This window comes from Chiloscyllium plagiosum, chromosome 28, assembly GCF_004010195.1.
Source record: "Chiloscyllium plagiosum isolate BGI_BamShark_2017 chromosome 28, ASM401019v2, whole genome shotgun sequence".
NCBI classification, from domain to species: domain Eukaryota; kingdom Metazoa; phylum Chordata; class Chondrichthyes; order Orectolobiformes; family Hemiscylliidae; genus Chiloscyllium; species Chiloscyllium plagiosum.
Genome location: NC_057737.1, coordinates 47544868 through 47561821, shown reverse-complemented (window position 1 = coordinate 47561821; position 16954 = coordinate 47544868). Strand labels below are relative to the sequence as shown.

The 16954-nt window shown below is 44.6% G+C and overlaps 1 long non-coding RNA gene across 1 annotated transcript; it reads left to right on the top strand.

Moving 5' to 3' along the window:
* Positions 1-467: 467 nt before the first annotated feature.
* On the top strand, positions 468-15046 carry LOC122564178. Its single transcript, XR_006315835.1, has 3 exons — positions 468-478; positions 10326-10327; positions 14952-15046. It is a non-coding gene; the product is annotated as an uncharacterized LOC122564178 (long non-coding RNA).
* The last annotated feature ends 1908 nt before the right edge of the window (positions 15047-16954 follow it).

Here is a 16954-nt window from a genome sequence, read left to right as displayed (position 1 = left end):
ATTAACTTTTAACTTCTGTCTTTTCTACAGAGATTGCAATAATCATTTCAATACTGCCCGAGAGTCAGGAGGTGAAAGGGAGGGAGGTACTTGGTGAAATTACAATCACTCGGGGAACAGTATGAAACAAACGGATGGATATGCAGGCAGGTAAATCTCTGAGTCCAACTGAGTTTCATCCCACGGTTTTAAAAGAGGCGACTAATGAGCTATTGGATGGGCTGGATACATGTTAAGCTTCCAAAATTTGCTAGATTGTACAATGATTCCATCAGATTGGAAAGTAGGAAATGTAACCTCTCTCTATTCAAAAAGGGAGAGGCATAAATCAGGGGATCCTTTGGGCCGGTGGCTATGGAATCCCGATGAGGATTCAAAATTTGAATCCTGGCTGTTGTCTGAAGCAACACATGTACGTAGGTTTGTAGTAACAACAAAATGCTTTTCAATTTAAAATAACACAACAAAAAAGCTGCAAGTTATGATTTGACTTTATGAACCTGTACCGCTGCTTTGCTGAATTAGCTGTAATAGAAAATAAGGCAAACATTGGCGTTTTCATAAAATGAATAATGACACATTAATTGATCGTTCAAACTAACCTTGAACTCCTAGAATAAGATGATGGTTTACATGAAACAAGAACTCTTTCCCAGGAAATATCATTGGATAAGCCTGTTGTCAATCAGGTCACCATATTACATCGATTGGTCATTTCTCGTAATTAAGGCTGTGCTGTCTCTCAAAAAGCATATAAAATGCTTATTGTTCAATTGTAATTGCGCAATTTTGCCACGGAGCACAGAAGTTTTAACCTCTGTGTTGCTGGACAGAATTGTGTTGCCTTACTTTATCAAACTGATGACTTTGCTTTATACAAAGTTTAAAAATCACACACCACCAGGTTATAGTCCAACAGGTATCTGGTGTTGTGTGATTTTTAACCTTGTACCCTCCAGTCCAACATCGGCATCTCCAAGCATTCCGTTGATTCTTTTGACCGATCTTGAAGCCGAGGGGTCCTGACTGGGACCCACACCTTCACCTACGGTGTGGAAGCAGGCCATTCAACACTTCGAATCAACTCCGACCCACCCAGACCCCACCCCCTACCATATCCCGATATCCCCCGTGGCTAACCTACCAAGCCTGCACATGCCTGGACACTTTAGTATTGCCAATCCTAATTGGCACATCTTTGGACTGTGGGAGGAAACCAGACCATTCAGAGGAAACCTATGCAGAGATGGGGAGAATGTGCAAACTTCACACAGACAACCGCCTGAGGGTGGAATTAAACTGAGCCCCTGATGCTGTGAGGCAGCACTGATAATCACTGAGCGACTGCGCTGGCTTGTGTCTTTAGGTGTTAAAATAGATCATGAATGAGGTTACAGCTGGGCACTTAGAAAAATTCAATGTTATCACAAAGAGTCAGCTTGGTTTCATCAAAGGGTCATCACAATTAACTGATTTATTGAGTTATTTGAATAAGTAACACATGCTGTGAATACAGAGGACTGATTGATGTACTATACTTGGATTTCCAGAGGCATTTGAGAAAGTTCATGAGAAGGCATTGTGCAAAGTATGGGCTCATGGTATGGTGGGGTGGGGTGTAATATACCAGCATGGATAGATGACTGGCTGGATGTCAGGAAACAGAGAAAATGCTTCAATCACTCTTTATCAGATCGGCAGGATAAAGGAGGTCCCACAGGGGGTCTGCCTTGGGGATTCAATGTTTACAATTCTGATTAATGGGTAAGTCTAGAATGGGGAGGGATGGTTTCAATATTGGGAGCTGCCCACTTAGGGCAGGCATGAAAGTTATTTTTCCCTCAGAGTGCAATGTAACTTTGAAACTCTGCCTTAGAAGGCTATGGAGTCATGGCCATGGGCGGCACGGTGGCACAGTGGTTAGCACTGCTGCCTCACAGCGCCAGAGACCTGCGTCAATTCCCGCCTCAGGCGACTGACTGTGTGGAGTTTGCACATTCTCCCCGTGTCTGCGTGGGTTTCCTTTGGGTGCTCCGGTTTCCCCCCCACAGTCCAAAAATGTGCAGGTTAGATGAATTGGCCAAGTTAAATTGCCCGTAGTGTTAGGTGAAGGGGTAAATGTAGGGGAATGGATCTGGGTGGGTTGCGCTTTGGCGAGTCGGTGTGGACTTGTTGGGCTGAAGGGCCTGTTTCCACATTGTAAGTAATCTAAACTAATCTTATAAAAAAAATTCTAAGATGGATATGGATACACTTTTCTTAGGCAGGGGAATCAAAGATTTTTGGGAGTGGATGGCATTGAGAATCAAAACGCAGACAAAGCAGCCGTGACCTAATGGAATGGCCGAACAAGGTCAAGAAGCCGATCAGCCAATTTCTGCATCTAATTGGTACATTTGTACAATCTCCCCTCTGACACCTTCACAGCCTTATAGTAATTCAGGAGAGTAATTCACCAGCTGTTTTTGTTTTATTCATTCATGGGAGGAAGGCGTGGCTGGCTGGACCAGCATTTATTGCCCCACCCTAATCGTCTGCTGGGCAGTTAAGAGTCAGTCACATTGCTCTGAAGTCACATGTAAGGCCAGCTCAGGTAAGGACAACAGCTTTCCTTCTCTAAAGGACATTAATGAACCAGATGGATTTTTCCTGACGATTAACCGGGGCTTCATCGTCATCATTAGACTCTTACTTCCAGATTATTCTTGAATGCAAATTCCACCATCTGCCATGGAGGGATTCAAACCAGAAAGCCAGAACATGACCTGGGTTCCTGGATTAATAGGATTCCTGAAGGGCTTATGCCCGATACGTCGATTCTCCTGTTCCCTGGATGCTGCCTGACCTGCTGCGCTGTTCCAGCAACACATTTTCAGCTTCCTGGATTAATATTCAAGTAGCAATGCCACTGGGCCGACACCTACCTCGGTTGACCGATTACTGCTAAGAGCACCTCAATTTTCTCTCAATAAATCTGCTTCTGCCCTTCCCCTCCTACCTAAATTATAAAACTCAAATCAGGAAACACCTCATAGCAATCACCCCAGGGGCTTGCTGCGTATTTATCTAACAATTTCCTAGAATTTACTTTGAAAAAGTTCATTGTTCAAAACTAACATCAATTTTCCTTCATATTAGGACCAAGTTTCCAAACACTAACATTACGAACCTTCATCATATAAATTAGGGAGGTGTTAACCAAGCAGTTAGGAAGTAACATTGTGAAAAGGCAGAATCAACACTGATTGATGGAGGAGAGCCCTTGACAAAGATAATCTGTGATAAATCTGCCAGTAGTGTTTTTTGAGGGTGCAGTTAGATGAGTCAGTGGTTCAATCAGGGCCAGATAAGCAGTTGTTATGTAAGATCCTGCTCATGGGACTGAAGTTAATGTGTTAACATTGATGAAGATTGGTGAGTAAACCCATCTGCTCCAGAAATGTGTAATAACATCTCTGAAAAGATTGAATAGAAAAATATTGAATAAAGTTGGTGTTTCACAGCTTTCAGACAAAATTCTAATCACAAACCCCTCACTCAGTCTTTTAACTGTTCGACAGATGGAACTTCTTAATCCTTGAAAATTCATCTGATTCGCCGAAGAAAACATTGGCATCAAATAGAGACAGTTCTTTACTGCAGTAAACTCAAGAGTGCCTTTTGCAAACTTTTTATAGATGTGGTAGATAGGTTAAAGTCAAAGGAGCTAAAATTACAGAGCAGGAACTGAACAGGTTGATTAGGGAAATAGGTTAAATTTTTTTTAAAAATTTACAAGCGGGAACTGAATCTCTCTTGTGGCACAGTGGTAGTGCCCCTAATTCTGGACTGGGAGCCTCAGGTTCCATAAGACATAGGAGTGGACGTAAGGCCATTCAGCCCATCGAGTCCATTCTGCCATTTAATCATGGCTGATGGGCATTTCAACGCCACTTACCTGCACTCTCCCCTTATCCCTTAATTCCTTGCTAGATTAAGGATTTATCAGTCTCTGCCTTGAAGACATTTAATGTCCTGGCCTCCACTGTGCTCTGAGGCAATGAATTCCACAGGCCCACCACTCTCTGGCTGAAGAAATGTCTCCTCGTTTCCATTTTAAATTGACCCCCTCTAATTCTAAAGCTGTGCCCACGAGTCCTAGTCTCCCCGCCTGACGGAAACAAATTCCCAGCATCCACCCATCTCCCCTCAACCTTCTAAACTGTAGTGAATACAATCCCAGGATCCTCAGCCGTTCATTGTATGTTAGGCCTACCATTCCAGGGATCATCCGTGTGAATCTCCGCTGGACACGCTCCAGTGCCAGTATGTCCTTCCCAAGGTGTGGGACCCAAAACTGGGTACAGTACTCCAAATAGGGCCTAACCAGAGCTTTATAAAGTCTCAGTAGCACATCGCTGCTTTTACATTCCAACCCTCTTGAGATAAATGACAACATTACATTTGCTTTCTTAACCACGGACTCAACCTGTAAGTTAACCTTTAGATAATCCTGGACTAGCACTCCCAGATCCCTTTGTACTTTGGCTTTATGAATTTTCTCACCGTTTAGAAAGTAGTCCATCCCTGTATTCTTTTTTCCAAAGTTCAAGACCTCGCATTTACTCAAGTTGAATTTCATCAGTCATTTCCTGAACCACTCTCCTAAACTGTCTAAATGTTTCTGCAGGAGAAAGTGAGGTCTACAGATGCTGGAGATCAGAGATGGAAATGTGTTGCTGGAAAAGCGCAGCAGGTCAGGCAGTATCTAGGGAACAGGAGAATCGACGTTTCGGGCATTAGCCCTTCTTCAGGAATCATTCCTGAAGAAGGGCTAATGCCCGAAACGTCGATTCTCCTGTTCCCTAGATGTTGCCTGACCTGCGCTTTTCCAGCAACACATTTCCATAAATGTTTCTGCAGCCTCCCCACCTCCTCAGAACTACCTGCCTGTCCATCTAACTTCATATCATTGGTGAACTTCGCCAGAATGCCCCCAGTCCCTTCATCCACATCATTAATATATAAAGTGGACAGTTGCGGCCCCAAATCTGAACCCTGAGGGGCACCACTTGTCATTCCAAAAAAGAACCTTTTATCCCAACTCTGCCTTCAGTCAGACAGCCCAGGTTCAAGTCCCACCCACTCCAAAAGTGTATAATAACAACACTGAACAGGTTGATTTGAAAAATAGGTTAAAAATATTAGAAGAGGGAACTAGTTTCTGGGTGTTGTTGGAGAGGGGGCACGTGGTGTCCAGCAATGCTCTTGATAGCCTTTAGCAAGAGATGCCCATGGTGCTTTATCTCCAACTCCATTTTGATTTAGTCCCTTTGCACTCTCCTTACCCCCACCCCACCACCTTTCATGGCTTGCATTTCCCTTAGTGGCCTTTGCATGTAAATATTTAATTGACTACGTAGGTGATTTATTGGTGGTGGTTACTTGTTAAATACAAGAGAAAATGTCAGGGTGATTTGGGAGAAAAAATGTTCACTTGTGTGCACGAGCACTTCAGGATATTAAAAAAGAGGTATGTTGTTCTTAAGGCTTTAAACATACGTTATTCAACTGGAAGCACAGGTGATTTACTGATGATGGTTAATAGATAAAACAAATCAAGGTGATTTGCTGATGGCAAAACTACGTTCAGTTATGTGTGATAACACTTCTGAAAATATAAAAAAAAAGAGGGCTCTGACAGAAAAATCTAGAAGAGGACACTGCCCCTTCCAATTCCATTTTGATTTAACCCTGTCTCCCTGTCCTGCACTTTGATGTTATTGTATTGCCCATAATGGGGGCTGCTGGATATTGAACAGTTGGAAACATGGTGATCTAATGGTGGTGGTTTACAAACTAAGTATAGAACAAATGCTGGAAGGCTCTTGTTGTGCAGTAATCATGTCCCTGCCTCTGAACCAGGAGCTCCAGGTTCCAGTCCCACCTGCTCCAAAGGTGTGTCATAACACGCCTGATCAGGTTGACTGGGAAACTATATGGAAGAGGGCACTGAGTGTAATGTATCAGAGATTCCTGCTGACGCCAAGTCAGCTGAAGAAGAGGCTGTTGCCGTGGTGAAAGCCATAGTTGTCAGGTCTCTGGCACTGAGCCTGGCACTGCGGCTCAGAAGGGGGAAAACAGAAAAGTGCTACTGTTAGGAGACTCAATAATTGAATGGACTGACAGGAGATTTTGTGGCCAGGAACGGGACTCCCGGAAGGTACGTTGCCTCCCTGGTGCCAGGGTCCGGGATGTTACCGATCGGGTTTACAGGATTCAGAAGGGGAGGCAGAACAGCCAGAAATCGTGGTACATATCGGCACTAATGATATAGTCAGGAAAGGGATTGAGGATCTGAAAAGTGACTGCAGAGAGTTAGGTTGGAAGCTGAAGAGCAGGACGAGTAGAGTAGTGATCTCAGGTTTGCTACTGGTGCCATGAGATAGTGAGATGAGAAACAGTCAGCAAAGGCACGTGGCTGTGAGGCTGGTGCAGGAGGAAGGGCTTCAGATACCCTAGACCATTGGGGTGCCTTCTGGGGAAAATGGGACCTGTACATGAAGGACAGGTTGCACCTGAACTGGGGAGCACAAATGTCCTGGGTGGGAGATTTGCTCGTTTGGTTCAGGAGGGTTTAAACTAGTTTGGCAACAAGTTGGGAACCAGAGCTACATATCTGAGAGGGGGGTAGTTGTAGATGGGGCAGTGACAGGATGTAGTGAATCTATCGGGAAGGTTTCTCACATGATGAAACAAAGGGATCAGTTAAAGTATCATAAATAAGAGTGACGAACTTAGAGCATCTTCAATACTTGGGGCTATGATGTTGTGGCCATAACGGAGACATGGGTTTCACAGGGGCAGTAATTTCACAGGGGAGCAATTCTTCCACAGAAAGGGCACAGCAGACATGTGGAGACTGTTTAAGGAGCAGTTGTTGTGAGTGATGCACGATTTTGTTCCTCTGAGGCAGGTAAAAAGGGGTAAGATTAAGGAACCTTGGATGGCGAGAACAGAGGAGTTTCTCGATGTTCCAGGGTTTAGAACATTTAAATAGGGAGGGGAAAAAAGAGGAGGGGGTGTAGCATTGCTAATCAGAGAGTGCATCACAGCTACAGAAACAAAGGTTGTTGAGGAAGGTTTGCCTACTGAGTCAGTATGATTGGAAGTTAGGAACAGCAAGGGAGCAGCCACTGCATTGGGGGTTTTCTACAGACCTCCTAATAGCAGTAGAGAGATTGAAGAACTCATAGGCGGGCAGATTCTGGACAAATGCAGAAGTAGCAGGTGATTTCAACTTTCCCAATATCGACTGGAACCTCCTAAGTGGAGATGGTTTGGATGGAGCTGTTTTTGTCAGGTGTGTTCAGGCGAGTTTCCTTCCTCAGTATGTAGACAGACAATCAGACAGACAGACGAGGGGAGAGGCCATTTTGGATTTGGTGTTTGGCAATGAGCCAGGACAGGTGTCAGATCTTGTGGTGGGGGACAGTGATCATAACTGCCTCACATTTAGCTAGCCTTGGAGAGGGAAATGAGCAGTCACCAAGGGAAGATATTTAATGTTTGCCAAAGTTGGGAAGTACAGACTGGGAGCAATTGTTCCACAGAAAGGGCACAGCAGACATGTGGAGACTGTTTAAGGAGCAGTTGTTGTGAGTGATGCACGATTTTGTTCCTCTGAGACAGGTAAAAAGGGGTAAGATTAAGGAACTTTGGATGGCGAGAACAGAGGAGTTTCTCGTCAAAAGGAAGAAGGCAGCTTACGCAAGGTGGAGGAAGCAAGGATCTAGCACAGCTTTACAGGATTACAGGCTTGCGAGAAAGGAGCTCAAAAATGGACTGAGGAGAGCCAGGAGGGGGCACGAGAAAGTTTTGGCAGGAAGGCTTAGAGAGAACACAAAGGCATTTTACTCATACGTGAGGAATAAGAGAATGATCAGGGAGGAGGTAGAGCTGATCAGAGATAGAGTAGGGAACTTGTGCGTGGAGTCTGAGCAGATAGGGGAAGCCCTAAATGAGATTTTTGCCTCAGTTTTCACTAAGGAAAGGGACCTTGTTGTGAATGAGAACTTTGAGGAGCTGGGATACAGTCTTGAACAGATCAAGATTGATAAAGTTGATATGCTGGAAATTTTGGCAAACATTAAGATTGATTAGTCCCCGGGGCCAGACCAGATTTATCCTAGTTTGCACCAAAAAGCGAGAAAGGGGGTCACTAAGTCGCTGGCAAAGATCTTTGCTTCCTCACTCTCCACGGGAGTCATACCAGAGGATTGGAAGGAGGTGAATGCCGTTCCTCTTTTAATAGGGAAATCCCTAGCAATTAGAGACCAGTCAGTCTTACATCTGCGGTCAGCAAGGTTTTGGAAAGAATTCTGAGGGAGAGGATTTTTGACTATTTGGAAAAGCATAGAGTGATTAAAGGCAGTCAGCATGGCTTTGTGAGGAGCAGGTCATGCCTAACTAATCTTATTGAGTTCTTCGAGGAGGTGACAAGACAGGTCAACAAAGATTGAGCAGTGGATGTGGTGTATGTGGACTTCAGCAAAGCATTTGGTAAGGTTTCCTATGGTAGGAGAAAGTGAGGTCTGCAGATGCTGGAGATCAGAGCTGGAAATGTGTTGCTGGAAAAGCGCAGCAGGTCAGGCAGCATCCAGGGAACAGGAGAATCGATGTTTCGGGCATAAGCCCTTCTTCAGGAATGAGGAAAGTTTGTCCAGCAGGCTAAGATAAAAGGTAGGGAGGAGGGACTTGGGGGAGGGGCGTGCGGTTGCAAGGGAAGGTGCCGGGAGTGGAGGTTGGGTCGGTGGGGTGTGTGGATCTGACAAGGGAGTCGCGGAGGGAGTGGTCTCTACGGAAGGCTGATAGGGGAGGGGAGGGGAATATATCCTTGGTGCTGGGGTCTGTTTGGAGGTGGCGGAAGTGACGGCGGGTGATGCGCTGTACATGGAGATTGGTGGGGTGGTAGGTGGGGACCAGTGGGGTTCTGTCCTGGTGAGGACCAGTGGGGTTCTGTCCTGGTGAGGACCAGTGGGGTTCTGTCCTGGTGAGGACCAGTGGGGTTCTGTCCTGGTGAGGACCAGTGGGGTTCTGTCCTGGTGAGGACCAGTGGGGTTCTGTCCTGGTGAGGACCAGTGGGGTTCTGTCCTGGTGAGGACCAGTGGGGTTCTGTCCTGGTGAGGACCAGTGGGGTTCTGTCCTGGTGAGGACCAGTGGGGTTCTGTCCTGGTGAGGACCAGTGGGTTTCTGTCCTGGTGGCGGTTGGAGGGGTGGGGCTCAAGGGCGGAGGAGCGGGAAGTGGAAGAGATGCGGTGGAGGGCATCTGGGTTGTACGGATTTGGAACTGGTCCTCCTGGGAGCAGATGCAGTGGAGTCGAAGGAATTGGGAGAATGGGATGGCGTTTTTACAGGGGGCAGGATGGGAGGAGGTGTAGTCCAGGTAGCTGTGGGAGTCGGTCGGTTTGTAGTAGATGTCCGTTTTGATTCAGTCGCCTGAGATAGAAATAGAAAGGTCGAGGAAGGGGAGGGAGGAATCTGAGACTGTCCAGGTGAATTTGAGGTCGGGGTGGAAGGTGTTGGTTCTCGTACATAAAGTTAGGAGGTATGGAATACAGGGAGATTTGGCTATCTGGATTCAGAATTGGCTGGCTGACAGAAGGCAGAGAGTGGTTGTAAATGGAAAGTATTCTGCCTGGAGGTCAGTGTTGAGTGGGGTCCCACAGGGCCCTGTTCTTGGACCTCTGCTCTTTGTAGTTTTTATAAATGACTTGGATGAGGAGGATGAGGGGTGGGTTAGTAAATTTGCAGATGACACAAAGGTTGGAAGTGCCGTTGATAGTATCAAGGGCTATTGCAGGCTGCAGCGCAAAATAGACAGGATGCAGAGCTGGGCTGAGAAATGGCAGGTGGCGTTCAACCTGGATAAATGCGAAGTGATGTATTTTGGAAGGTCAAACCTGAATGCTGAATATAGGATTAAAGACAGGATCCTTGGCAGTGTGGAAGAACAGAGGAATCTTGGTGTTCAAAGTGCGTAGATGCGTCAAAGTTGCCACCCAAGTGGATAGGGTTGTTAAGAAAGCATATGGTGTTTTAGCCTTCATTAACAGGGGGGTCGAGTTTAAGAGCCGCGAGGTTTTGCTACAGCTCTATAAGTCCCAGGTGAGACCACACTTGGAATATTGTGTCCAGTTCTAGTTGCCCTATTGTTGGAAAGATATGAAGGCTTTGGAGAGGTTGCAAAAAAGGCTTACCAGGATGCTGCCTGGACTGGAGGGCTTGTCTTATGAAGAGAGGTTGACTAAGCTTGGACTTTTCTCTCTGGAGTGAAGGAGGAAGAGACGTGACCTGATCAAGATATACAAGGTAATGAGAGGCATGGAAAGAGTCAATAGTCAGAGACTTTTCCCCAGGGCAGGATTGACTAGCACGGTGGGGGGGGGGGTTATAGTTTTAAGATATTAGGAGGAAGGTATAGAGGAGATGTCAGAGGTAGATTCTTTACGCAGAGAGTTGTGAATGCATGGAATGCGTTGCCAGCGGTGGTGGTGGAAGAAGAGTCATTAGGGACATTTATGTGATTGCTGGACATGCACATGGACAGCAGCAAATTGAGGGGTGTGTAGGTAAGGTTATTTTATTTTAGATTAGGATTAATTCTTGGTACAACATCGTAGGCTGAAGGGCCTGTTCTGTGCTGTACTTTTCTATGTTCTATGCTGGCCTAGCTCAGGAGCAGTGCTGGGACCTGTGATTCCTGCCCCTGTATCTGGCATGTGGCAGGTGATGGTCAATACAGTGAAACGTGAATGTAATACATTTCAGGAGGAAGTAAAAAGAGAGATGAAAAATAGACACCCTGGGTATGTATGTACATAAACTATTGAAAGGTGGCAAGATAGGCTGAGAAAATAGTTTTAAAAAGACAAAGAGATCATGGATTTTAGAGAGTCTGAAAGCAAGGACGTCGTGACACAAGTTTAGCCTCAACCAGATCCCGTTTTGGACCTTACTCTTGAAGGATGAATGTAAGAACCTTTAGGAGTATTGATATACAGAGGGATCTGGAAGTGCAGGCCCACAGATCACTGAAGGTGGCAGCTCAGGTAAACAAGGCAGTAAAAAGGTTCGTAGCTTACATTCATTGGAAGACAATTAATGCTGCACCTTTATAGAACTTTAGTTTGGCCACACTTGGAATATTGCATATAGTTCTGGTCACCACACTGTCTGATGGATGTGGATTCTTTGGAGAGGGTACAGAAAAGGTTTACCAGGATGTTGCCTGGTATGGGGGATTTTAGTTATGAGGTAAGGTTGGACAGACTGGGTTTGTTTTCATTTGAATGCAGGGAGTTTGAGGGCTGACTGGAAAGAAGTTTCTAAGATTGTGAATGGCATGGATAGAGTGGAAAGTATGAAGCATTTTCCCAGGGTAGAGGGGTCAATTACTAGGGGGCACAGGTTCAAGGTGTGAGGGACAAGTTTAAAAGAGATGTGTGAGGCAGGTTTTTCACACAAAGGGTGGTGAGTGCCTGGAACATGCTGCCAATGGAGGTGGTGCAAGTAGACCCAATAGCAGCATTCAAGAAGCACTTGGATGAATACATGAATATGAAGGGAATAGAGGGATACGGATCCTGTAAGTGAAGAAGGTTTCAATATAAAAGGGCAAAATATGTTGGCGCAGGCTTGGAGGGCTGAGGGGCCTGTTCCTGTGCTGTATTGTTCTTTGAGGTGAAGGCTTTGAAAAGATTTACGGGAAACGTTCCAGGAATGAGGGACTTCAGTAATGTGCACAGATGAGAGAAGCTGAGCCTGTTCTCCTCAGAGAGAAGTTTAAGAACAGACTTCATGGATTTGATCTATTTCTCACAATTTTCAAGTGTATTCAAATTTTTTGGGCATTAACAGAATTGAGGAAAATAGTTTGCTCCTGAGAATAACCTGCTTTCAGATTACTTAAAATATAAAGTTTTGAGCAAATATTTAAAGTAGGTGAGCAGTAGTGATAGAGGACTGTATAATCAGGGGCTCAGATAGGTATTTCTGTGCTGTGAACAAGACTCCAAGATACCATACTGGTACCAGAGTCAAGGCTGTCTGTGAGTGGCCACAGGACATTCTGAAGGGGAAGGGCGAACAGCCAGAGGTTACGGTCCATATTGGAACCAATGGTATCAACAAAAAGAGAGATGGGATCCTCTTTCAGGGGAAGTTGAAAAGCAGGACCTGTAAGATTGCAACCTCAGGATTACTCCCTGTGCCACATGCTAGTAAGGCAAGAAATAAAGATGGTACATCAGGTACATGGCTATAGAGCTGGTGTAGGAGGAAGAGCTTCAAGTATATGGATCATTGGGGTGTCTTCTGGTGCAGGTGGGATTTGTGCAAGTAGGACAAGTTGTACCGAAACTGGATGGACACTAATATCCTAGGTTTGCTAGTGCCACTCAGGAGGGTTTAAACTAGTGTGGCAGGGGGACAGGAACCAGAGTTGGTCAGCAAGTGAAATGACCAAGGAGGAGTCAGAGATTAAGGCCAGTATGGCTAAGAGGAATAATAGATAGAGATTATTGAACACAGCAGGACTGGTGGTCTAAGGTGGATTTGTTTTAGTGCAAGGAGCACGATAGCTAAAGTTGATGAACTTAAAGCTTGGATTAATATGTATAACTATTATGTCATAGCTAATACAGAGACTTGTTTGAGACAGGGATAAGACCTCCAGCTTAACATTCTCTGATTTAAATGTCTCAGGCAAGATAGAGAGGGATATGAAAGAGGAGTTGCATTACTGATTAGGGAGAATATCCAGTTGTACTGAGGGAGGGCATCAAGTGAGATCATATGGATGGAGATCAGGAATAGGGATGTACAATTACATGGTTGGTGTTGTACTACAGTCCTCCCCAACAGGCAGTGGGAGAAAGAGGTGCAGATATGTGGGCAGATTATGGAAAAATGTCAAAGCAACTGGGACTCCATTAGTGCAAGGGGCTTGGATGGGGAGGAATATGTTAGGCATGTGAAGGATGGTTTTGTTGTTGGTAAAATACTACCAAGCTCAGATTGATAGTGGGTCAAACAGAGTTTATTGACAAAAGTTTTTGGGAGAAGTCCTCAAAGGAATGTCTGGACTTCTCATCAAATACAGTTTGGGCTTGTTTATTTATACAATTTTCTTAATCTAGATATTACATGTACCACCTTTGTTCCAGATCGCTGTTATCAGCAGATATTCCAGCTTGATAGGCTTTATCCTCCTTGATTTGATTTGCTGTACTTCCATTCACAAGGTCGTTACAAGTATGATGCTCGTTTTGTGACTCACTGACATTATTACAGATAACTATGGAGTCTTCCTGAGGTATTACCATGTGTTAATTACATTGTTACAAGATCTCTCCACCTTCAGTTTCTTGAAACAATATACAAATAGCCCAGCTAAGGAATTGGGTATACTAGACCTGGTATTGGGGAAAGAACCTGACTAGGTGATCAAAGTTTCAGTGGGGAAGCATTTCGGGAACAGTGACCATAATTCAATAAGTTTTAAGTTACTGACAGATAAGGATAAGAGTATTCCTCAGGTCAAAATACTAAATTGAGGGAAAGCTAACTAGGACAATATTAGGCAGGAACTGGAGAACATATAACATGATTCGGAGATGCCGGTGTTGGACTGGGGTGTACAAAGTTAAAAATCACACAACACCAGGTTATAGTCCAACAGGTTTAATTGGAAGCACACTAGCTTTCGGAGCGACGCTCCTTCATCAGGTGATTGTGGAGGGCTCGATCGTAACACAGAATTTATAGCAAAAATTTGCAGTGTGATGTAACTGAAATTGTACATTGAAACATTTTGGACACCACCCACAGTCTCCACCTCCTCCACGACGTTCGTTTCCCCAGCCCCCAATGCCTCATCTTCACCATTGACATCCAGTCTCTGTACATGTCCATCCACCGTGACAAAGGCCTCTCAGCCCTCCGTTTCTTCCTCTCCAGCCGACACAACCAGTACCCTTCAACTGGCACACTCATTTGATTAGCTGAACTGGCCCTCACCCTCAATAATTTCTCCTTTGAATCTTCCCACTTCCTCCAGACCAATGGGCTAGCCATGGGCACTCCCATGGGCCTCAGCTATGCCTGCCTCTTCGTTGGATATGTGGAACAGTTTACATTCTGTAGTTATACTGGCATCATTCCCCACCTTTTCCTCCACTACATTGATGACTGTGTCGGGGCTGCCTCATGCTCCCACGAGGCAGTTGAACAGTTCATCAGTTTCACAAACACCTTCCACCCTGACCTGAGGTTCACCTGGACTATCTCAAACACTTCCCTCCCCTTCCAGGACCCCTCCATCTCTATTTCCGGCAACTGACTCAACACTGACATCTAGTTCAAACCCACCGACATCCACAGCTACCTGATCTTTACCCCCTTCCACTGCCCTCCCCACCCCGTAAAAACACTATCCCTTACTACCAAATCTTTCGCCTCTGTTCCCAAGAAGAGCAATTCCATGCCAGAACATCTCAGCTAGCCTTCTACTTCAACGACGGCAATGTCCCCTTCTCATGTGGTCAACAATGCCCTCCAGTGCATCTTCTCCAATTCTTGTACCTCCACCCTTGAACCCCACAGCTCCAACCACAATAAGGATAGAACTCCCTGGTCCTTATCTTTCCATTCCACAATCTCTGGGTACAATCCATCATCATATACCATTTTCGCCACATACAGTCAGACCCTACCACCAGAGATTTATTTCCCTCCCCACCCGTTTCAGCATTGCACAGAGACTATTTTCTCCGCGATTCACTCGTTAGGTCTACGCCCCCACAAACCCACCCTCCACTCTTGGGAACTTCCCTTGCCACCGAAAGAGGTGTAAAATCTTCGCCCCTCACCTCCGTCCAGGGCCCCAAAGGATCCTTCCACAACCGACATAGATTCATATAGAACTCTGAGCGCAAAAGCTGCATGAATTTATGTAAAACTCTGTTATCTCACTTTTTAGATTAGAATCAATCTAAACATCAGGTCATAGACAGAGAACACAGGGGGCTAACACCTTCAACATATTGTCTAGCTATCACCATTGTAAACAGCTAACCCGAGAATGCAACTTTTAAAAAAAAAGGGTTTTGTGATTTACACATGAAAGAAGTGAAATTATCACTATATTCTAACAGATGAAAGGCTTAACAGACAATCAATTCTTCAATGTACAATTTCAGTTACATCACACTGCAAATTTTTGCTATAAATTCTGTGTTACGATCGAGCCCTCCACAATCACCTGACGGAGCGTCGCTCCGAAAGCTAGTGTGCTTCCAATTAAACCTGTTGGACTATAACCTGGTGTTGTGTGATTTTTAACTCATATAACATGACAGTCCCACTCCCATGCAATCCCATGTTATAAGGAAATCACATAATAGCAGCACCATTTAAACCAATGGGACTGAATCACGTTATAACCAATATAAGTAAGGAGTGTTCACATTCTACAAATAATGGTCTAACTTCTTCAACTGTGTTATAGCCAATTCGTGTTGAAAAACGTGCATTATGACAGAACTGACTGGAGATAGAGTGCGGCTGTTTAAGAGTAAATCTACATCTAACACGTGTGAATCTTTTAAAGGCCAGTTGAGTACAGCTCAGGATCACCATGTTCCTGTGACAATGAAGGAGAAGGATGGCAAAATTATTGAATGACAAGACAAATTGACAGCTTAGTCAAAAAGAAAAAGGAGGCATACAGAGCCCTTGAAAAATACAAAGATAGCAGGAAAGAACACAAATAAGGAATTAGGAAGGCTAAAGGATACCATGAAATGCCTATGGCAAACATGATATGAAATCTTTGTATCGTCTTTAATCACAGGAGAGGTCCCAGAGAACTGGAGAATAGCCAATGTCATTCCTTTGTGTAAGGCATACTCCATAAAATTACAGGCTTTACATCATTGGGAGGGAAATAATTGGAGAAGATTTTAAGGATAGAAACAAATATGGACTTACTAGCAACAGGCAGCTTGGCTTTGTATCAGCAAGATCACGACTCACAAACTTGATTGAGTTTTTTGAGGAAGTGACAAAAATAATTCATGGGGCAAGGCAGTACATGTTTGCTATATAGAGAAAGTGAGGATATGGACTTTAGCAAGGACTTTGACAAGGTCTGTCATGGTACGTTGATACGAAAGATAAAGTTACATAGGATCTGAGGTGAGCTGGTAGGATGAATACAAAATTGGCATAGAAGACAGTGCTGGTGGAAGGGATTTTTTTTTTGTCTGGAAATCTGTAACCAGTGTTGTTGCACAGGGTTCAGTGCTGGGACCTCTGTTTGATAATATATATATATATATAAATGATTTGGAGGAGAATGTAGATGGCCTGATTAGTAAGTTTGCAGATGGCAAAGATTGAGAGAACTGTGGATAGTGAGGAGGATTGCCAGATACAGATAGGCTGGAGACTTGGGTGAAAAAATGGCAGATGGAGTTTAATCTGGATGAATGCATGGTGATACATTTTTAAAGGTCTAATGTAGGAAGGAAGTATACTGTAAATGGCAGAGCCCTTAAGCATCAACATACAGAGGGATCTAGGTTTACAGGTCCACAGTTCCCTGAAAATGGCAACACAAGTGTACAAGGTGGTCAACAAGTCACATAGCGTACTTGATCAAGTCAGAGTATAAAAATTGGCAAGCCACGTTGCAGCTGTATAGAACTTTAGTAAGACCACACACGACCAGAAGGATGTATAAGAGTTGGCAGGCCATGCTAGTCATATAAGAGTTTGATTTGGCCACTTTTGGAATATTGCACGAAGTTCTGATTGCCACATAACCAGAAAGATGTGGATGCTTTGGAGACAGTACAGAGGAGGTTCACCAGGATGTTGCCTGGTATGGGCACTAGCTAAGAAGAGAGTTTGA